The sequence below is a fragment of the Prionailurus viverrinus genome, chromosome A3, assembly GCF_022837055.1.
Source record: "Prionailurus viverrinus isolate Anna chromosome A3, UM_Priviv_1.0, whole genome shotgun sequence".
Lineage (NCBI taxonomy): Eukaryota > Metazoa > Chordata > Mammalia > Carnivora > Felidae > Prionailurus > Prionailurus viverrinus.
In genome coordinates this window covers 61,533,851-61,557,707 of record NC_062563.1, presented here as the reverse complement: position 1 = coordinate 61,557,707, position 23,857 = coordinate 61,533,851, and the positions used below count along the sequence as shown (strand labels likewise).

Genomic DNA, 23,857 nt, shown 5'->3' with positions numbered 1-23,857 from the left:
CTCCTGTGCAGTCCATCCTCCATCATCTACCCAAACACAGGCTCACTAGTGACTTCTAGAATTTTCTCCACCTATATTTCCCATAGTACTATACTGCTCCCTTGAGGAGAGTAGTGTATCATCCCAGAAGTTCACACTTTAGTATAACATAAAAACAGTTTCTTCAAATTTGTGATTACGTGTTTGACAATTCTGTTTTCAACATTACTAGCACAATACTTTTTTTTTTTTTTTTTTTGCTTTTCTTTAATCATTTCAATCAGTTTCTATGGGGGAGGGGACATGGCAAGACGGTGTGGGAAACTCTTATATTATCATCTTACCAGGAAATGCCTAGTTCTGTTTGTTTTGTTTTATTGTAGACAGAACCTAACTTAAAAAAAAATTTTTTTTTGTAAGTTTATTTATTTTGAGAGAGAGAGGGAGAGAGCATACAAGCAGGGGAAGAGAGAGAGGGAGAGGGAGAGAATCCCGAGCAGGCTCTGCACTGTCAGCTCAGGGCTTGAACTCACAAACCATGAGATCATGACCTGAGCCGAAATCAATAGTCAAACACTCAACTGACTGAACCACCCAGGTGACCCGAATCTTTTTAACTGTAGAAAATTATATATCCAGATTAGACAATGAAAGTACAAATCATGTTCTGTGAACCTAAGACTCTGAAACATACAAAATTTCCAGAGAAACCACTTTAATTCCTTCAAATCAAATAATCAAGCCAGTTTTCCAGTAAAAGTGTATCTTTAGGTCTTCAAAGACTTATTAAGTTGAACCATATGAAATCGCTGATATTTGATTATTTTTAACAAAAATGGCAATTTTATATGGTTCAACAATTTAAAAATAACAGCTTTGGACTCAACAATTTAAAAAATGTATAAACAGTATAGATGAAAAATTAACACAAACAAAAAGGTGCTATAAACTAAAACCCAGTATATTATATATAAAAACAGAACAAAAAAGTTCATTTTCAAACAATAGTACTTTTTTATTAGCAAGATGTGGGGGACACTACTGAGTTCTATGAGCCAACATTAAAAACTGGCTTCTGAGTGGCTCAGTCAGCTAGGCATCTGACTCTTGGATTTGGCTCAAGAAATGATCTCACAGTTCATGAGTTCAAGCCCTGTATATGGCTCTGTGCTGACAGTGTGGAGCCTGCTTTGGATTCTCTCTCTCCCTCTCTCTCCACCCTTCCCTTGCTCTGTCTCACTCTCAAAATAAAAATAAAAACAAAAACTGGCTTATGTTAAACTTAAAATTACCAAAAATTAAACCCACTTTTAAATTTCTTAATTTTAATACATATTAAACAATAAAATCCTGGCACTGGAAAGAATGTTGATAAGTCATCTGGTCCATCCCTCTGTCCTTTAATACTACAATGAACTACTTCACACAAATATTAAAATATATATACGTATGTGTGTGTGTGTGTGTGTGTGTGTATGTGTGTGTGTGTGTGTGTGACATACATACACATATATGAGCGAGGAGCTCCCTTAGTAATAGATTCCACAATTTAACAAGCTTTATTTTTCAGGAAGTCATTGCCTTTGAAAAACATTTCATTGCACATTTACCATTCTTATGCAACCATTTTTTAAAAGGAAGAAGGCCCAGATGAAATTATGGGCAATTTCCTACTTAAAAATCTCTTAAAAAATAAAAGAACTGGATTCAGAAAGGGTTTAGAACTAGTCTAGAAAAGGGGAGCCTAGGTGACTTCAGTAGGTTAAGTGTACGATTTTGGCTCGGGTCATGATCTCACAGTTCATGAACTCGAGACCCATGTTAGGTTCTGTGTAGACAGCTCAGAGCCTGGAGCCAGCTTCATATTCTGTGTCTCCCTCTCTCTCTCTGCCCCTCCCCTGCTTGCATTTTCTTTCTCTCTGAAAAATAAACATTTTTAAAAATTAAAAAAAAAACAACAAAAAGAACTGGTCTAGAAAAGCCAAAAGACATAGTGAATAGGAGTCCAAAAGACAAAGGATGAAATGAATTTGAACAATTCTAATTAGAATGGACAGCTAAAAGTTACAAACAAGACTAAGTATCTTATTCTCTAACATTACTGCTCTAACATTACTACTTGGATTGTTAAAACACAGATTGTTAAAACATAAAATTCTGGACCCCCACCTCAAGAGATTCTGATTCCAGTAGGTCTAACATGGTACTTAAGAATTTCTAACAAGCTCTGGGTTACCTGGGTGGCTCAGTCAGTTAAGTGTCTGACTTTGGCTCAGGTCATGATCTCACAGTTCGTGGGTTCAAGCCCCGCATCGGGCTCTGTGCTGACAGCTCAGAGCCTGGAGCCTGTTTCAGATTCTGTGTCTCCCTCTCTCTCTGTCCCTCCCCAACTCGTGCTCTGTCTCCCTCTGTCTCAAAAATAAGTAAACATTAAAAAAATTTTTTTTAATTAAAAAAATAATAAAAAAAGAAGAATTTCTAACAAGCTCCAAGGTGATGCTAAGCTACCCACTGAACAGCATTAAGCCAATACTGTCCTCAAAGTAGGTCTAGACTCAGGCAGCCTGGACATTTGTGTGGTTCTGCTCCAATATGCACTAGCTGCTTCTCCTCTCTCTGGCTTACATGTTAAGAGATCCAGGGAGAGAAGGGGGCATTAAAATGTTCAGGACATAATCCTCAAGATTATACTTGGGGCATAGACATATTTTAAAATATTCAGTGGACACCTATTTCCAAGGACCTCTTAAGAATTATGTAGAATTAACAAGACCATTCAATGTCCCTAGAGTATTCCAGTCAGGATCTACCATACAAGCACGGATTAAACCTGCAGCACCCTTCTAAACTCAAAGGGAAAATGGAGCCCATTGATACACAAAATCATATACTTTATTTAGATTAAAACAAAGAGTAAAATTCCTCTGTTCCCTTACATAATGTTTTCACTATGCTTACAAAACAGAATCCTAACTAGTGAATGAATACCAGAGAAGCTATGGGTGAGAAGTTTTCTGGAATACAATCACTGTTTCCAAGTTGTCCCCTAAGTAGTATAATCATTAACAATATCATTCAAAACAGACTTCCAGGTAAAGGCTTAATAAGTTAAAATCTATCCACTGATCATATAAATAAAGCACAACACCTTAAGATAATCAAATGATGCTGCATATACCTATTACAACACACTCTTAGATGTAGTTTCCCATTAAATAGCTACAAATCATTTTCCTTGATTTCCCTGAGGTAAGGGAAATCTCTTTTTAGCAATTATCATAAAGTTCTAAATTCCATTATCATAGTGAAATGAGATGAAAAAACAATAAATTGCATAACTTAGGATAATGCTTACTAGAGTATACTTAGCCATATGTTTATAACTGTTCTTTACTAAATTATATTGACCATGATTCTATTAAACCTGATTTTTAAAAATTCAGAAAGCTATAAGGAGCTTGGAGTAAAAATTATCAGACAGCCATGAACTCTTTTCCTTAAGTACTTAAACTTACTGGCAGACACTTTTCCAAAGAGGTGTTGCTTTATTCCCAAAACAAAAAATTTGTATTCCAAAAGATACAATGGTATGTATTTTCCCATGAAGTATCAAACTCAATGAACTTTTAAAATACAATCCATTTTTACATTGGAGTTATCTGTGAAGCAGTTTCTTTACAATTGTACATAAAATACGTTTTCTGTAAGTTAATATATAAAATACTGCATTATGCCAGAATAAAAATATTAGTATTTACTATTTTTAAAAAAATCCCTTAAGACAGAGCATTTATTCTACATTAGAATCACCTTTATTTAAAAAGCATAAAATTTAAATAGAAAATAAATACATACTTATATACCTTTAAAACATAAAAAATAAAAAGCAGGATACTAATCACTAGGCAACCCTACACTATGGACTAGCCCTACCAGCAAACGTCGTGTCCACTTTCTGTATCTCCCTCACTAGATCTGGTTATTCCTTTTATGCTTTATTTCATGTTTTCTTACTTCTCTTCACTTTCCTCTGTTCCTTATTATCTACCTTTCCTAATACTTTTCTGCAAAACTCTTTTCAAATTTTTCTGTTTCTTTCCGCACTTTTCATTATCATCCACAAACTTCACATCTTTCACCTCTTTATTCTTTCCTATTATTCATGTTCCCCCTATCCACCCAGAAATATCCCCACCTTTTCTGTTGTCTTTATTTTGAATTACTGAGAACTTTTTTTGGTCCAATTGACATAAATACAGTTCACTCGCTTGGAAACACTAACTTTGTAGTCTTTTGTAAACTTCACTGAAAACAATTGAGAATTTAGGATTTTTCCTTCCTGTAACCATAATGGTAACAACAACAACAAGAAGGAAACTGACAGGAAAACATTTCACAATTACTAGATAAATCAGAAAATGAATGCAGAGACAGGTAATATTATCCTAAACTCACTGTTGGTGAAATGGATTATAAAAGTAAAATCTCAGACTAGGACTCTTCAGATGACAACATCATAAATGAATTCTGTCAAGTTCAAGATCAAGACTCCAGTTACAGATCAAAATAGACACCTCCCTATTCTTTCCACTAAGTATAACAAAAACCCTGGACATTACATATTACAAACACAAGGAAGGTTCTTAAAGGCGTACAGAAGTCAGCAGATAGAAGGGACAATGGAACCTAAGGAACGACACAATAGTGAGTTCTCTTGAGTTTTCTTTTTGCCTCATATATTCCAGACAGAGTACTGGAGAAGCCACCATCCAGGAAACACAAACAGGAGCACACAAAAACATCTCAAGAAAAACCCACTCTCTCTAAAAAGGACTAAGGATGGGACAACCTAACAAGGGAGAAACCTTTTAGACAATAACCACTATATTCCTGACCAAACACCATGAAAACCACCATGGTCCAATCCCTACCTCACTAGCAAAAGCGAACTGGGGAGTCTAGACTTCCACCCCTATCCAACTGTAACAAAGCCCCCCCCCACACACACACACACTCACACACACACGGGCCATATCAGAAAAAATTTACGAAGAGCCAGGACTTTCATTACCCTTCAACAGTAAAGTGCCCCCACAATGAAATACCAGTGGAGGCCAAATGGAAAGTAGTGACAGGTTCCTCCCCCTCTGCCAACCAGAGTGGCGTCACCAGATGCCTAATGGGGAACCTCCTACCCTTGCACAGCAGAAATGAGATGCCCCTTCCTAATGGGTATCAACAGAGGGAAAGTGAGGAGGTTGGACTTCTATCCTCACCTGGCAGTGATAAAGTGGCACTCCAACCTCCCCCCAAAAAATCGTGTAAGAGAAAGCCAGCTAAGACAGACAACTTAAACAAGGCCCAGAGTCTCATAACATAATATCTAAAATGCCCTGGGTACAGCTGAAAATCACCCATCATACTGAGAATCAATAAAATCTCAACTTGAAAAAGAAAAGATACGGGGCGCCTAGGTGGCTCAGTCGGTTGATCATCCAACTTCAGCTCAGGTCATGGTATCATGGTCCGTGAGTTCGAGCCCTGCGTCCGGCTCTGTGCTGACTGCTCAGAGCCTGGAGCCTGCTTTGGATTCTGTGTCTCCCTCTCTCTCTGACCCTCCCAGTTCATGCTCTGTCTCTGTCTCAAAAATAAATAAACATTAAAAAAAATTAAAAAAAAAAAGAAAAAGAAAAGATAATGAATACATGCCATCACCAAGATGACACAGATGGTGGAATTATCTGATAAGGATTTGAAAGCAGCCATCATAAAAATGTTTCCATGGGCAGATTAAACAAATGAAAAAGAGAAAGAAAGAAAGAAACCCTACACAAAGAAATACAAAATAAAAATTATAGAAACAAATGAAATTTTAGAACAGAAAATATGATAATTGAAATAAAAAATTTAATGTGTGGGCTCAATAGCAGAATGAAGAAGACAGAAGACCATATCAGCGAATCTTGAGAAAGACCACCAAAATTGCCCAATCTGAACAACAAAGAGAAAAGAGACTGGAAAAAAATTTTTATGAGTGTCAGGGACCTTTGAAACTGTAACAAAAGATCTAAAATCTAACATTCTTGTCAACAGAATCCCAGAGGGAAAACACCAAGACAGTGGGGTGGAAAAAGTATTAGAAAAAGTAATGGCTAGAATATCCCAAATTTGGTAAAAGATATGAACATACATTAAGACGTAAGAAGCTGAGAAAATTCCAAAAAAGATAAACCCGAAGAAATCTATACCAAGAAACACCATAAATGAACTTCAGAAAACTAGAGACAAAAAGTCTTGAAAGCAGCCAGATACAAGCATCCAGCACTTCTCCCAACAGAGTGGTACAGGACACACTTACTTCTGCTAGCAGTGAATTTTGACACACATCCAAAGTGTTGTCCACCAGTAAAGCTCATTAGAGACTCAGTGTCCAAGGTTGTTATTGGAGGCTGGTCATGTAGGTAAGCTCTCTGCCTAGCACATACCAAAATTCCTGACTCTAATAAGGAAAGCAGGTGTTCAGCATAAACCAAATTGCTTGTATAAATAATTTAGGCACAATAAACCACTCTTACAATGTAGGGTCAGTTTTATATCAGTGTTTACCAGGCAAGTTACCAGATGTGAGCCAAGGTCCAGCCTTGGAAGCAGGTCTTTCTAATAATAAGCAGTCTCAGATCTGTTGTTAACTCTCTTTACAGCAGGAATCACATTTTAGATTTTTTTCATGTCATTGCCTTGTAGAATGCTAGGTAATAAGTAGCTATGCCAGCGAGCTGCAAATCCTCTTAAATTAAAAGGAAAATTATCATAAACTGACATGTGCAAAATTTGTCAGCATTATTTATAAGGTTAAGCTAGTGATGGTAATTATATAAAAGAATGTTATGGACCCAATAAAAATAATGACATGGGAAACATCTGTGACATATTAAGCAAAAATGTGAGCTATCCAACACTCCCAATATGATGCCAATTACATTATATTTAGTATAGTAGCTCTCAAACTTTTTGGTCTCAGAACCCCTTTACAAAATTTTTCAAAAATTAGAGGACCCCAAAAGACCTTTTATGTGAATTATATCAACAATTCCCATATTAGAAATTAAAACCAATTAACATGTAAAATATTTAAAATTCTTTAAAAAATAAACCCACTACATGTTAACATAAATAACATATTTGCCAAAAATAACTATTTTCTAAACCAAAAACATTTAATAGAGTGACATTTGCTCAAATCTCTTTAATGTCTGTCTTAACAAAATACAGCTGAATTCTCATATCTGCTTCTGCTATCTCTTTTGAGAATAAAAAAGGCAAATAACCAAATAAGTAGTATTTTTACAAAAATAGTCTTGATTTCATGAACCTCCTGAAAAGGTGTTGGGACTCATGTCCTTGAACCACACTTTGAGAATCACCAGTCCAGAAAAATGAAGGAAAATATATCAAAACTGTTAACACAGCTCTACCTGCTAGATAGATTCTGTTGACCAGCATTTTCACATTTCCATGCATTTATATTCTATTAAATAAGAGTGATATGCTAGCTTTTTTTTATGCTATTCTTGTCTACTGCCAGTTTAAGGGTGCAATGCACTTTATCCATGTACTTCATTAAACAATGGAGCCCAGAACTAAACAATTACTCATATCCCCAAAGCCTGGCTGGCAGTCTTTCGAAAGCATCACAAAAAATTCAGTTAGCTAATGTTCTGTAATAATCCAGTGTTCTCAATTTAGCCCTCCTCTAATATGTCAACCATGAATAATATCCTTTCAGAGTTAAGAATACGTCAAGCGTAGATTTCCAGACAACCTCTGAACACAGCACATGCTTAAGCAGCTTTCCAACCTGGAAAAATTAGATTAGGAAAGTGTTTTAGGAAATGGATGGTAGCCAACTAAGCTGAACATAAAATAATACCACACCAAGCCCAAGGGCTAAATCTGCCAAATTTAATACATAAACAAGAAAGGCAGCTGGCCTACCTGGCAGAATTTAGGTCTATATTCTAACCCCCTTCAGGTCCTATTTTAACATTAGGTCCTTATTTATAATACCTCAGATACTAAAGACTTTTCTTTTTTTAGAAATTCACTATGGCAAAAACTTTACACCATGATTTTATGTGTACGTATTTACACGAGTTTGGAGAATCCTAGGTATAATGGGTCTCAAGCCTGCCTGCAAATCAGAATCACCTGACGGACTTTTTAAAAATGCCCAGGGGACTTCTAACTTCTAGCACAACAGATGGAGGAGGTCCACAGATTTCTCTTCCCCAAGAGCAACTATAAAGCTAGCCAAACGAGTCAAAAACAACCATTTCGGTGCTCTGGCAATCAACCAGAGACATACAACAAATTGAGAAGCCTTTATTCATGAAAAAAACTGCACTTTGGGTAAGAACAGCGTAAGTATGTGGCTTTCTTGCCAGGAGCTGCCTCATCCCACCTCAGCTATATTACTTCAGAAGTTCAACAAGGAGGGGGCAGACCTTGAAACCAGCAGATTCACTGTCATTGCCAGAGGGGACTCACTTGATTGGGACTACAGGTCAAAGTGGCAATCTCTGAGGCAAATGAAAGGGTGGACCAGTGGCTCTGCTAGCCTGAGGCTACTGTACCATATGGAGCAAGCAATGGACTGGCAGACTTAAGGAGACTTAACACGGAGTTCTAGGGAGTTAGTGAGAGGGAGCTTAAAAAGCTCTTCACAGTTCAGGTTGATTGTAGGCTATGAGCACGCACAACAGAGACCAGAGCAGGCCCAAGCTACCCACACGTGCCTAACTGACAAAACCCATGGACACACACAGAAGAACTGAAATAGAAGCAAGAGGAAAGTAAAGCCAGAGCTGACTTGAAAACAGCCCAAAGTAGGACTGCTCCACAGCCCACATGCACCCATCAGCAGAGAATAGAGGTCTTACTGGCTCAAAGTGTTTGACTCCAAACCCTGATCGGTCTTTGACTGAACACTATTCTGTGCGCTTAAAAATAAAAACAAATCAAAATAAAAACATAGAGATCCGTAGTCACATACCATGGGACAGACAAACTTTGGAGATTTAACCCAACCAAGTCACTGAACAAATGAGCAAGCAAAACCACCACCACCATCAGTGATTTAAAAAAAAAAAAAAAAAATCTAGAGTTGCATCAATATATTATCTAAAATATACAGTGGTCAACATGTATTTACAAGACACGCAAAGAAAAAAGGAAGTGTGACCCATAATTGGAGAGGGGCAATTAAAAAGCAGTCCATAGAAATGATCTCTGAGTATTCCCAGATGTTGGATTTATCAGATGAAGACTTCAAAACAACTACTAAAAAAGAACCAAATAAAACCACATTTAGAGAATTAAAGGAAAGTGTGATAAAACTGATGTAATGAACAGAGAAAATAAAGAGGTAGAAATTATAAAACAAAATGGAAATAGTGCAGTTGAGGCTCAACAGATTTCTGATGGCAAAAGAAAAAGACACTAAGAGCCAAATGCTCACCTATAATAGAAAGTCCATAGATTATATCTAAAATTTTTTAAAAATCAAGAAATAACATATATATGTCATTTATAAATATGGCAATATCAGAAAGAACAGCCAAAAGTACTAAAAATAGCCACTTCTAGGAAATGAGACTAGGACAGTACAGAGAAATGAAGCTGGATACCATTCTTTCAATATAACCTTTGAGGGTAATCATATATTTTATTAACTACAAGCATATTACACTTTAATAAAAATGTTATTTAATTTATAACCACAAAACACAGCAGGGCTCAGTCGGTTAAGCATATCTTTTTTTTTTTAATGTTTATTTACTTATTGAGAGAGGGAGAGAGAGTGAGCGAGCATGAGCAGGGGAGGAGCAGAGAGAGAGAGAAAGAGAGAGAGAAAATCCCAAGCAGGCTCCATGCTGTCAGCGCAGAGTTGACATGGGGCTCAATTTCACCAACCATGAGATCATGATCTGAGCAGAAATCAAGAGCTGATGCTCAATTGACTAAGCTACCCAGGCGCCCCTAAGCATCTGACTCTTGATCTCAGCATCAAGAGTTCAGGCCCCACATTGGGCTCTACACTGGGTGTGAACCTTACTTAAAAGAAAAGTACAAGACACATAAACAGATAGCAATACCATGGCTTTATCTGAAGGACCTAGAAAGTAGAACCAGAAGACCCACTCCGTTTAATAAGAAGCCGAGGAGAAACAACCACAAAAAGGTGGTGATCACAGTACTCAGAGAATGGAGTTGGAAAGAGAGAATGAGGAGGTACCAGGATGCAACACCCTGGGAGATACTGACAGGAGGCTGAGGGTGAGGGTATTTCTGTACTCAGCTCCAAGACTAGTTCTTGGCCACCATGGAACACAGATGACATGCTGGCAAGGAGATGCCATGACGGGTCAAAGGGAAAGCTAGAGATCATGGGGAAGCTAAGGTGGTTAAGCTAAAGTGTACAGGAAAGGCAAGGCCATGGCAAAGAGGGTCAGGGGCAGAACATCGTGAGAGTAAGAAACACAACACTTTTGGGGTACTAGTAAGTACTCAGGATGGTGACAACTTAGGAGATGAAGGTGAGCTAAACCCTGGTGACCAGTGAGATGTCAGAATTAGAAATGAGAGTTGTACACAAAACTGATCTGTCCTCACATCACACAAGCTTTCAGCAGCGTCCTACGTGACCGACCACTTTTCTCCTTCTTGAAACACTTCCCTCAATTGATTTCTTTGGGATTACAATGTCCTAACATTCTTCCTACTTCACCAACTGCTTCTCCTCTTCTACTTGACCTCAAAGATAGAGTTGACAGGGCTCAATCCTGTAAATTATCTCATCCATTCCTAGGACTTTAAATTTCATCTGCATGCTGATAATACTAAAATCTGTATCTCTAGCCTAAGCATCTCAAATTTATCACAGAACTCTTGATGCCCATCTCTGCCATACCCCCCACACTAGGCTTTACCCGCGCTGATTTTGTGTTCCTTCAACATGCCAAGCGCATTCTTACCTCAGCACTTTCACACCTGGTATTCCTACTGCTAAGACTCCCTCTTCACTCTACTGCTTTGGCTTATCATTTAGGCCTCAACGAAACTGCCACCTACTCAGAAAGGCCTTCTCTGACTATCTGTATCTTAATAGCCTTCATTCCTACCTCTGGCATTCTCCATCACATTTGCTTATCTTAGTGTCAGTATTCACTGCTATCCAAAATAGTCTGTTCAGTTGCTCAAATATTATTGGGTAACTCCCTGCCTCCACCCTTAGCATCTCTATAAACAGGTGATATCCTTGCTGTCACAAAGACTATCTTGTTTACCACTCTATCACCAGTGCCTAGTCGAACAGTACCTTGTATACACTCAATAAACACTAGCTAAATGAATGATTTAACTAAGCTAAAGAGAGCAAAAGGAGCAATATGAAGAAAGCTACTAACAAATCCAAGAGCACAATGCCTGTAAAACCCTAATACCCTGTAACTGACATTTCCCTCAAGTTCTAATTCACTACTGTAGCAGTTTAACCACTAAGATAGTTTAGCATATTACCTTCTATAGAGTCCACCAAAAGAACATAGAAAGAACAATTCACATGCAAGAAGAAACTTTCTTTAAGGAAGGTGACAGGATGACATCTTAGAGTGTCTTATTTCTCCTTTATCATCAATCTTAGTTTTCTGATAAGGAAACCCACGTTATCTTTACTCTTGTGTCCAATTGGTTCAGAAAGGGCAAAACTCATTTCCCTTGAGAAGAGAGTTCATTAACCTTCTAGAGCTTAATCAACACACTAAAAGAGAACTTCCTTTCATTATTGCTTCAACAAATGCTTGCCATCACCTCAGGAAATGTTTCCCCTCTCCTCACTCTTTATGCTTCCTTCCTAAAGCACTGATTGCAATCCTGTGCTGGTTTCACATGTTTGATTCATACTCTGGATCATGCACTCTCTCAGGAACACAGGTTCACAATGATTCTGAATGATGGCTCGAGATCACAGAGCTATCACTTCCCAGCACAACTGAATCAGTTTCCCTGTTCTGTCCAAACATGGCCAATCACTGTCTATCACGGTCTTTCACTTTACTACATATTTCTTTGCTCAAGACAGTTCCAATTTACAACCATTACCCCACTCTAATTGTTAACAGCACTCCCTTTACTCTCAAGTGCCTCAGGCTGGACATTATATCATCACCCTAATTGCAGAGGAAATAAATAATGTCCATTGAAAATGTTATTTATGGTCACCCAACTGATTATGTGATCACTGAATAATCTGAAATTAATGAAAATCAACAATAAAATTCCTATTACTAGATACCAAGAACCAAGGGTACCCAAACACTGAAAATGAGAAATACAATGTGGATGTTGAAGAGACTGATGATAACACAGAGGGTTTGATGTCATGTCCCAACCATTACCTGTCAAGTGTGTAAGGACAAAAAATTCACATCTGCCATGCCATGACCTAACCTCTAAAAGACAGGCTCTTGAATGAACAAGGATGAAAATGTTATATGCCCACTTTAGAATAACTTGGACCAGAATCTTGCTGGGAACTAGAGAACAGAATGGTATAAAAAGTGGCTATAATGTGACATCAGCGAAAATGGTAGAGTAGGGATTTCTAGGGGATGTCCTTCCCCAGAAACACTGAAATGATGTGAGAAAAAAAATTCAAGATGTTTTTATGAATACAGAATAATATTTGCATAGTACTAGTACATATACATCATAAAGCTATTTGTGTAAACATTTTAAACACACACCTATATACAGACACACTTATACATACAATTTATATATATAAATCAATGTATAAAAACTGGATTAGAAGAGTACACAAACATGATATGTTTACCTTGATCAAGGTAGGGGGCAAAGGTGAAATACAGGTGTGGGGGGAGGGGAGACAGAATGAAAAGTGACTGCTAACAAGTGCAGGGTTTTCTTTTGGGTTGACAAAAATGTTCTGGAATTAGTGGTGATGTTTGCACAACTTCATGAATATATTAAAACCACTGACTAGCATACTTTAAAATGGTTAGTTTTAGAGGCTCCTGGGTGGCTCAGTCAGTTAAGCATTTGACTCTTAATTTAGGCTCAGGTCATGATTTCACAGTTCATGAGCTAAAGCCCCATATCAGGCTCTGTGCTGATAGTGTGGAACCTGCTTGGGATTCTCTCTCTCTCCCCTCTCTCTCTCTGTTCCTCCCCCACTTGTGCATACTCTCTCTCTAAATAAATAAGCCTAAAAAAATTAAAATGGTTCATTTTATGGTATTTGAATTGTATCTCAATTTTTTAAAAAGAGTATGTATCCTCTAAATTAACATAGGGAGAAAATGGAAAAATACTTAATGATCCAAAATAAGCAAGAAAGGAATGAAAAAGGATGAATAATAAACACAGTTGACATAGTGGGCTTTGCTCAAAATATTAATAAAAAGATGAAATGAAAAAAAATAGGTGGGAGATTTTAGGTAGGTCTGCCATGCTTTATTAATTAAAGATGAAAAGACTAGAAGTACAAACCAACATCTAGAGAAAATACTTCTATATTACTATATTTTTATGTATACTTTTAAATTTTTAAAATGGGGAAGGGTGGGGTGGGGTAAGAAAATGGTCTCTGTCTTTAGGAAGTTGATTGTCTAGATTAAATCCTAGTTCATTTTTGCTGGCTACTAGCAATCACTGCTTATTCGTGTAAGTATTCATCGTCACAAAGTGTCTGTCCCCAAATGCCAAGTTCTGTAGTCAGCAATATCCACCTTCTTGTCCTTTAAAAAAGAAACAAAACCCTGTTTGCCTACATTTTGTCTTCTAGCACTTCTCCCAATCTTTAAAATTTCCCCATGATCATAAAAGTAGAATGAAAATTAAAATTAAAAACCATTAAAAAAAAGTCTCAAGAGAGCTAGAGTGACTTTTCCAAAATCAAGGAGGAAGGCTACAAGGGAAGCAAGGTCTCTAGATTCTTATTTCTCCCAAATGATGACAGTGCCATTATTCCTCAGGAAAAGAAAACCATGAAAAGCATCTTAAGAATTTAATAACCTCTACACCCACCCTGTCTTTCACTTCTGGAAAGAGACACAATCTTATTAATTCTAGAGTAAGGCTGGTCATTTGCAATCTCTGGAATTCTTTCTGGATCTCTCCATGACCTAATCCAAATAGTTAAACATCTCTTACAAGTCAAGAAGTCCACACATTCAATGATATATCTGACTCTCAACAGGACTCACTCATAGAAAATGGTTTCAAAGTAACTGAAGTTCCACACTGCAAACCTACATTTTCTAACTACCAATAAAAATTTTGCCTTAGGCTTACCTTAATCAACTTTGTTATAGATCAAAATATATACTCAAGCCTATGCACCCTCCCTCTGTGATTTCCTCGATGTCAAGATTATTTCAGTGAGCACAACTGACAATGGTCTGATTTTCACATCCATAATAAAAAGAGATACACACTAAATTTGAGACAGTCGTGGACAATGTGTTTTATTTTAACCAAAGTCACCAGATTTATAAGTGTCCTCCTCTGAATCAAAGCAATAAAACCTAAATTCCTAAAGATTAATATTCTGTGTAATTACCTCTGGGTTGGCGGGGGGGGGAAGTCATGTCATTCTAAACTCTAAACTCTTAAACACAATTTGCTAGGAAAACGCTTTAACAGCTCTACTCAGTGACAAAACAAAAATCCATCATGACTCAAGTTAACACAGACTTCTAGAAATACTGGCAACTAATAATACAGACATTTCAACTTAAAGGTAACTTTGTTAGAGTATACAACAGATTGTTTGCAAAAGTTAAGTATCCTTTAACTAATGGCGAACTAACTTTTTAACCTAAAAACAATCAAGTTAAAATGGATTTTTGCTAAATTTATTAAAAATTGAAACCTCATCCTTTGAAAAGAATGTAACATAAATAGAGTTACAACAGACTCAAACACTAGTGAAGGAAATACTGCTTTAGAAAAAGCACGTGAAAAAGTCACATTAGGTAACCAACAAAATGAGAATTCCACAAGTTCTTCTAAGGAGACTCCACTTAAGTAACACACTCAGGAGTTGGCTGGCTGTCTGTCTCTAAGATCTGCTTCTGGTGGTACAAGCATGGCATCAGACACACCTGGGCTCACATCTTGTATTCTATCATTCTCCAGCCTCATAATGGATTGGGATTAAATAATTTACTGGTTGCCTGAATATCTCCACGTCAAATAGGGATTTAATATTCACCTACTTCCCTAGAGCTGTTGTGAAGACCTAATGAGATCGTGGATGCAAAACACGGTCGACAAATGGTATTCTTCATTGTTCCCAAATACCAACTCTGTACTTATTTTCAGTCATGAACAACAGGCTGATTTCTCCTGAAATGGCAGCACTATAGAGCAATAATAGAGTTCTAATCAGTCTTATTATTTCTCTGCAAAATCATATGCAAACAAATAGGACCTTACCACTGATTAAGTGTAAAAAGTGGAGGGCAGGATAGGAAGGGTAAGAGATTTGGGGGAATATTGAAGAGCTACAAAAGAGGTAACTTGAGATAAATACAAATTAAGACGGGCAACAAAAATAGGAAACCACACCACAAGTTTTGGAGGTCAACTTTTCAAGCTTAACCTCAACTGGCATAATGAAAGAACAAGGTACCAGGAAAAATTCTGTCATGGCAGCAACCATTAGACATCCAGTTTAGGATTATTTTATTTCCTGGAACATTTACCTCCTTTTTCCATAACTCACACACAGGATTTGTGGGCAACTTTTTTTCTTTTTCTTTTTTTTTAAGTTTTGGTACTCTGAAATAGCAATCCAAGTGCCAACAGAAGTTTCTCTGCACAGACATTTGCCAGGACTAACAAAGAGGTAAATTCAAGTAACAACTGGCTGTTTGCCACAGTGAAGAAAGAGATAATCTAGCAGGCAAGCTCTTTTCCTCTCCCGTACAACTTTCCACATTCTCTTTTAAGTAACAAGTCCCAGACTGCCAGTTTCCCTGCAAAATTCCAATCCTATTGGAACTCCTCTTTAGAAAGCTGCAGTTCATCAACATAGAGCAAAGTTGGAGTGATCGATGAAACCTTACACAGAAGGGAAAATAGGACACAGCAATGTGATCAGTTAAATAAGAAAAATCAACCTATGACCATTTCCTAAGAACAAGGGCAACATTTTTGTCCATCACTAAGTATCATGGGCACCCAAATTTTGGTCTCTAATACAGTTCCTACTGAAATGAACTAGAAGCCTTAAGATACAGCTAATTTCACATCTACTGATGAAGGTGGGGTGGGGATCAGGATGTGTCTAGAAGCATGGAATTAGGCTAAGAAAGCAAGGATGCTTTCAAAGATGTCAGGGAGTGTTCTAAAGAGATAAAAGAAACAGCCTAAAAGGGCCTCCAGTAGACAAGTTGTGACAATGTGGACATTTGAAGAAAAAAAAATTACATTTAGTGGATATACACTTATTTTGTAAATAGTACTGAAAAAGAGAAAAATAAAATATTCAGAAACAGGTTGAAATGTGGAAAAGGTAAAGAAAAGAATATGGTTAATTTTCCCCCTCCCCCCAGAACACGGTTAATTTTTTATTGATTTAAATAAATAGAAGACTGTCAATATACTGGAGTATTTGTTTCCAGAGACATAAATTTCTATCTGTGTCTACGAAGAAATGAGGGGAAATTCTGTGCAAGCCCAAAAGTTTTGGGGAAAAAAAAAAACTGTAACAAGAAGGAGGAGGGGAAAGGGGAATGATCAGAATAAGGTCATACAAAGAAATTTAGTTAAAAAAAAAAAAAAGAAAATATTCCATGATCTGTCCTAAAATGATCAAACTCCTAGACTAATCCCTTATCTCAGAGGAAGAAAATTCTAGGCAGCCTTCTAATCACAAGATTCTAATAAGGCATGCTTAAATTTGTAATAATCTCTACCAGGACAGGGTAATGATAAGAGGACAATTAAGAATTTAATCCAGAGGAAAAATACCAGCATGGAATTACCAGCATGGAAAAAAACAAAAATCTATATGAGCAATAGGAACTTAAGTGGCCTTATTAACCTAACAAATTAAGTTTAATTGCAAAAAAGGACCCAAGTAGATAATAAGCAGTCCAGATTTAAATCATCTTGGGAGAAGCAACCAGGTCCCCTACTCCATTCAAGACCCAGTCAATAACCCTGATCATGTGTAACATAAGTGGTCTCAGCAGACATTCACTTTTTTTTTTCCCCCAGGCTGGTGAGATTTCTAAAACCTCAGAAAGGTATACATAAGAATTCCATAACCTTAGGGAGGTTCAGAAGTAAAGAAATATATGAAGCCCATGGTACTGATGGTTCAGAAAAGTTTCAATATAAATATGGGAGGGGCGCCTGGGTGGCTTGGCTCAGTCACTTGAACATCAGACTCTTGATTTTGGCTCAGGTCATGATCTCACAGACATGGGATCCAGCCCTGCATTGGGCTCTATGCTGAGCATGGAGCCTGCATGAGATTCTGTCTCTTCCTCTCTCTGCCCCTCTCCCCAGCTCGTGCACTCTTTCTCTCTCAAGTTAGAAAGAAATATAAATAAATAAATAAATGTATGTATGTATGTATGTATGGGAGTAAGTTTTGCAATATTTGTACTTTTTTGTCTGAGATGTCTGAAGTTCAAAAGAATCAGCTGTACTTTTAAGCAAAATTATGAGAAAAAAGATGTGTGCATGCACATGTATTAGTGTCATGTCATCACCTACCCAAAAAAATGCACCCAAGTCTAAAGAAATAGGATATATTATTAGAAGTAAAATTTAGGACAAAGTAATAAGACAATGGCTCTATTTTTTAAGAGGTATTTTCTTTTTCTTTTTTTTTTTAATGTTTGTTTATTTTTGAGAGAGAGCGGAAGAGGGGGTGGGGGCAGAGAGTGTGGGAGACAGAGAATCCCAAGCAGGCTCCTTCCTCACTGTCAGTACAGAGCCCAATGCTGGGCTTGAACCCACGAACCACAAGATCATGACCCAAGCTGAAATCAAGAGTCAGATGCTTAACCAACTTAGCCACGCAGGTGCCCCAAAACAACGACCCTCTTCATCGAAAGATCAACTCTTTCCTAGCTCTTCAGATCTCTCATCTCCTTCACCACCATCATACCTACTTCTGATCTGACAAAAGCTTCCAGTACCATCTTATTCCCCAGTCTCTTCCCATTCCCCTTCTACCCTTTATGCATAAGGTCAACACTTCTGGTCCTGAATAGGTCAAGTGTTACTGCCATTCAAGTCTTCTGCCACTTGTACACACCTGATTCAACCCAACATCTACCTTCTCTATTATCACAGGAAGTACATTTTTCCTATCAAATTCCTACTTATCTTTCAGACCAACTCAAATATAACTTTATTAAAAATGTTTTTGTTTTGAGAGAGAGAGATGGAGAGCAAGCAGGGGAGGGGCAGAGAGATAGGGAGAGAGAGAATCCCAAGCAGGCACCACATTGTCAGCACAGAGCCCAACACTGGGCTTGAATCCAGGAACCATGAGATCATGACCTGAGTCAAAACCAAGAGTCGGACGCTTAACTGACTGAGCCACCCAAGTGCCCCTTGAATACAACTTCTTAAAAGGTTTTCCACAACCCCTTATCAGAATAAACTGTTTCTACCTTGATGCTATCATAGCACAGGGTCCATACCTCCATGAGAGCAGAAATAACAATAGTACTTATTCTGAGTATTGGTCTGGTCCCTGAAACTAAGTTATTCCTTCATAGGGCAGGTTTTGTGTATTAATCATCCTTGCCTTCCTATCACTTGGGAAGGTTCAAGATGAGCAAACACAACATTCAGTAAATCCTGGGCAAGCAGAAAGCCTAAATGCAAACTGCAATAGAGAAATGAATCCAAGATTTGGTTCCTTCAGAGAAGTACCATGAGAAAGGCTGTATCAGCAACTTCTAGGTAAAATGCCAAAAATATTAGGTACCAACACACACCAAGACATGTAGTGCTGAAATGTTCTCCTTCCAGAGTTTGTTACACAGATGTGACCACTTTGTGACAATTTATAGAGCTATATTCCTTCAATTATGCACTCTTTATATGTATGTTACACTTCAATTAAAACATTTACTTTAAGAAATAAAATTTCTCTGAAGACAGTAAGTATCAAAACCTGTTGAAATGAAGATCAATACACATACCAACTCAGTGTCCCCTTGGCTAGAAAATTTTATCATATCGCCTCAACTGTGAGAAGGTAAAAAAAACTGGCATGTGAATATTTATTACTTTTTAAATTGGAAAAATAAGAATACTGATTGCATTTGTTCTAAGTTACTTTATAGCTTCTTGTCAGAAAGGTATAGAATAAAGCTTCTTAAATATTGGCCTACCTTTTATCTTTAGGTTTTGAAACTAAATATTAACTTTAGTAGGCAAACAAAATATACCTTAGCAAAAGAGAGACAAAATCTACTTTTCCTGAATAAGTTATTCAAATCTAAATGGTAAACAAATCAATCTACCTCTAGGCCTTCATGTTCATATCACAGATGGCAACTACAGTTTTCTTCCAAAAAATTAAGTTCTTGATTTCTCATGGTTTGGATAAAAAATTAAAGCTAAAATTAAACTTAAGATTAAAAAAAAATCTATAAACTAGATTTCCTTTACTGAAGGCCCAGCACAATCCCTGAGAGAAAACATTCACTTAAAATACTAAATGAATGCAGTAAAAACCTAAATGTCCCTGAAGAGGAGAGTAGTTGGATAAGTTACGGTTATGGTACATCCACACAATGGAGTATTACAAAGTTGTGAAAAAAAACAACAACAAATAAACAAACTTTTTAAAAAAGCAGAAAACAAAAACAAAAAAAGAATGAGGACAATCTTCATGAACTGTTATGGAATAATCTCCAGGGCATGTTGCTCCAGTGGGAAGAGCAAAGCACAGAAGGGTATCTATAGTACGCTTCCCATAACACAAGAAAGAGAAGGATACGAGGAAATATTCATGTACCTGCTCAATTTGTGCAACAAGAAATACAGAAAGGTTAAAACAAAATGAGATTGAATACCTTCAAGGGATAGATGGAACTGGGTAGAAAGAAGGGAAATGGAGTAGAAGGAATGACGAGTGGCATTTCTCTTAGGTGATCTTTTTTTTACGGTTGAGTGTCAGAACCACGATGTTTCACATGTCCAAAATGTAAATGATTGCAAATAAACAGGAGTGGTACCCAAAATACAATATAAGCAGTAATAAATGAGCTCATGTGTATTATAAATGAATGGCATAACCATACTGAAAGAAAGTGGCTAAGAAATAAGCTAGGTAACTTTGGAAAACAGCATTTCACTCTATACTTATAAGCCAAAAAGTCCTATATGAAGATATGGTACCCCAACAGATTTATTTTTCACTTGGATATCGGTTAGAAATTCTGTAACTACTATCTTTATATACTGCAATTGAGCAAATAAGTAACTATATTGGGATACTAACAACCTTTTTTTTCTTTTTTTTACTGTTGGAGACAAGTTACAAAAAAAGAAATGTAGAAACCAGAATGAACACCATTGTACTGGATTAAAATCAGAAGGATTAGTATGAACTCATGTGTTGTTGTTGTTTTTAATATATGTGTAGACATACATATACTTTCTTGCACTGTCTACTTAGGGTATAAGTGGTGACACCATAGTAGGAATGAGCACACCAAGACTCCATTATTTAAAGGAACTAGAGGGTCCTCCTTGAAGAAATGACTACTTCCAGGGCTGGGGCAGAGAAAATACAAGATAAACCTGGAGTATCTTATAGCACCAGAGAATCAAAAATTATTCAAAAAATGAATAAGAACTAGATAGAAGTGCTGGTTGCACAACATTGTGAATGCACTAAATGCCAATGAAGTGTTCATTTTAATATACTTTATATTTTATGTTATGTGAATTTCACCTCAATAAATTTGGAAAAAACAAGAGGGGTATGTTGAAGGCACAGAAGCCAACTTGAAGCTCCCAATGGCCACCTCTGCAACAATTTAAACACCAAAATAATTAATGATAATAATGTATTATAGCCCACAAAACACAATAAATATCCATGAGTCCATACTCATATCAAGATACAAGAAAGAAAGAAATGATGGAGAAGTGACACCTCTTCCTTTCAGCAGAGTTCCAATTACTAAATATAGAAGAAATGACAGAATGGAAAATCACATTTGGCAAACACCACAGTAATAATTATTGCAGACAAAAATAATCAATGGATGTTAAAATTTGTGGGCAAAAGTATGATGAGAAACAGGATATCTGCTTAGTTTTAAAGAAGGCTCCACCAAATGCTTATTAATTACAAAGAAAAAAAAAAAAAACAGTAACTTTACAGTGGAGAAGCCAGGCAGACACCAGTTTAACCAAGTGATCAGAGTTAACATAACCAGTGGTTAAGACATTTCAGCATCATGTACCTTGTGATATAATGCACTATGAAGGATACAATGTCACTTCTGTGATATTCTTGCCAAAAATGCATGAGCTCAATCTAATCATGAGAAATAATCAGACAAATTCAAATTAAGGGATATTTTTAAAAATAACTAGCCAGGGCTTCAAAAGTGCCAAGAACATAAAAGAAAAGACTAAGGTAACTTCCCATCAAGGAGGAGACTAGAAAACATGACAACTAAATGCAATGTGGGATCCTGGACTGGATCCTAGGATAGAAGGGCATTAGAGTAACAACTGGTGAAATTCCAATAAGGTTTGCAGATGTAATACTACTATATCAAAGTCAATTTGGGGTTTAGAACATTATACTCTGTGGTAATGTAGGTTGTTCATATTAGGGGGTATAAAGGAATTCTGCATACTATTTTTCAGATTTATTGTAAATCTAAAATTATTTCAAAATAAAAAGCTTAAAAAACAGTTATTATTGAGGCGCCTGGGTGGCTCAGTCGGTTAAGTGTCTGACTTCGGCTCAGGTCACGATCTCACGGTCCGTGAGTTCGAGCCCCGCGTCGGGCTCTGGGCTGATGGCTCAGAGCCTGGAGCCTGTTTCCGATTCTGTGTCTCCCTCTCTCTCTGCCCCTCCCCCGTTCATGCTCTGTCTCTCTCTGTCTCAAAAATAAAATAAACGTTAAAAAGAAATTTTTTTTAAAGTTATTATTCATCAGTTTACTGTTTATTTATTGTTTTTTAGCTATCTCCTTTTATCCCCACCCCCCCCCACACACACACTAAAGCAGGGATTTTTCTCTGATACGTTCAGTAATATAACCCAAACCTCTAATAGTGCCTGACAAACAGAAGGCACTCAACAAACACGATTATACAATTTTGATGAGCCAAAACTATGACAGTGTACTCCAAATCCTAGATTTTCTATTAATTTCCCTTATACCCTGTTTGAAATGAGCTTTCTTATTTTGTAAAGAAACACTTAAAAAATCTAAAAAATTTTATTTACTGCTTTTATTTGCAAGTAAGACTCATAGTTTTAAATAAAATGCTTTGTTTAGCCTCTATAGTTTTACACATAACAGGATAGGACATCTGATCTTATCATGCACCCAAGTCTCTATCTTGGATGCAACATACTGAGAATACTGGGGCCCCTAAAGCCATTCCACTGCTAGTGAGGCAGTGGTTCCATGCCAGGAGACATCCTCGGGCTGCTGGGTCCCTCCCCTAACCCAGCGCTCAGCTCCTAGAGTGGGGGTACCACTCAGAGAGAAACTTGTCATTGTCCTCACCCCCACCTCCAGAGCCCTGGCTCAGAAATTCTGCCTCGTGGAAAAGCGGGCCACAAAATAGATGGCTCCTAATCTCCTCCCAAAGGAACTACCTTCATTTGCAATAGAGAGCTGAGGAGTTTAAACTAAGAGCTGTCTCAAAAACAGCAAAGGTTGTGGTGAAGGGAACTGGGAAAATTGTGGATCTTAAGAAGATGGAACCTAGACTGTAGGCATTGGCGGCTAGTTTGCAAGAAAGAACTAGGGAAAGGGATAGCTAGGAGGAGCATTCCTGTGGTCACGACAAATAGAAAAATCACTGAACTCAGAAACATTTCTTTAAAGGAACCACAATTTGATTAGATTAGTTTGTAGCAGAATTTATGCTCCAGTGCACTACTGTAAACAGCAGAACAATCAGCCAGCAATTAGTGTGGTGGTCACTGAAAGAGTGGAAGAGAATCCTACCAGTAATAATAGTCATCTCAGGAAGACTGTGGCATACCCAAAACTGTGTCTCCCTGAGAAACAACACACAGACTCAACCTCGTGGGGGCGAGAGGGAAGATACACTAAAATAATCCAGTCAGTAACTAAACAAATAAATAAGCAAATAAACAAGCAAATGATAACAAGCCCTAGGGGTACAGGTGGGAGAGTATCCAGTGTTTCTACATTACCCAAGATGTCCAGTTTACAACAAAAAATTATGAGACATGCAAAGAAATACATAAATATGACCCATACACCAGAAAAAAAAGCAGGCAGCATAAGACATTCCCTGTCAGTATGACTCAATGTAGGATTTAACAGGTAAATATTTCAAAGCAGCCATCATAAATATGTCCATGGAACTAAAAGAAAACTTCACTAAACAGGGAAGGTAGGACCATGTTGCATCAAATAGAGTATCAATAAAGAAACAGAAATTTTAAGAAAGAACCAAATGCAAACTCTGAGGTTGAAAAGTACAATAACACAAATAAAAAAATTCACTAGAGGCCTCAAAAGTAGATGTGAACTGGCAAAAGAAAGAATCAGCCAACTTGAAGACAGATCAGTAGAGATTATGTAAA

The 23,857-nt window shown here is 37.2% G+C and overlaps 1 protein-coding gene across 5 annotated transcripts in view; it reads right to left on the bottom strand.

Annotated features, from left to right (window-relative positions):
• MGAT4A (alpha-1,3-mannosyl-glycoprotein 4-beta-N-acetylglucosaminyltransferase A) overlaps nucleotides 1-23,857 on the bottom strand; it is a 116,687-nt gene that overhangs the window by 78,461 nt on the left and 14,369 nt on the right. The window lies entirely within an intron of this gene.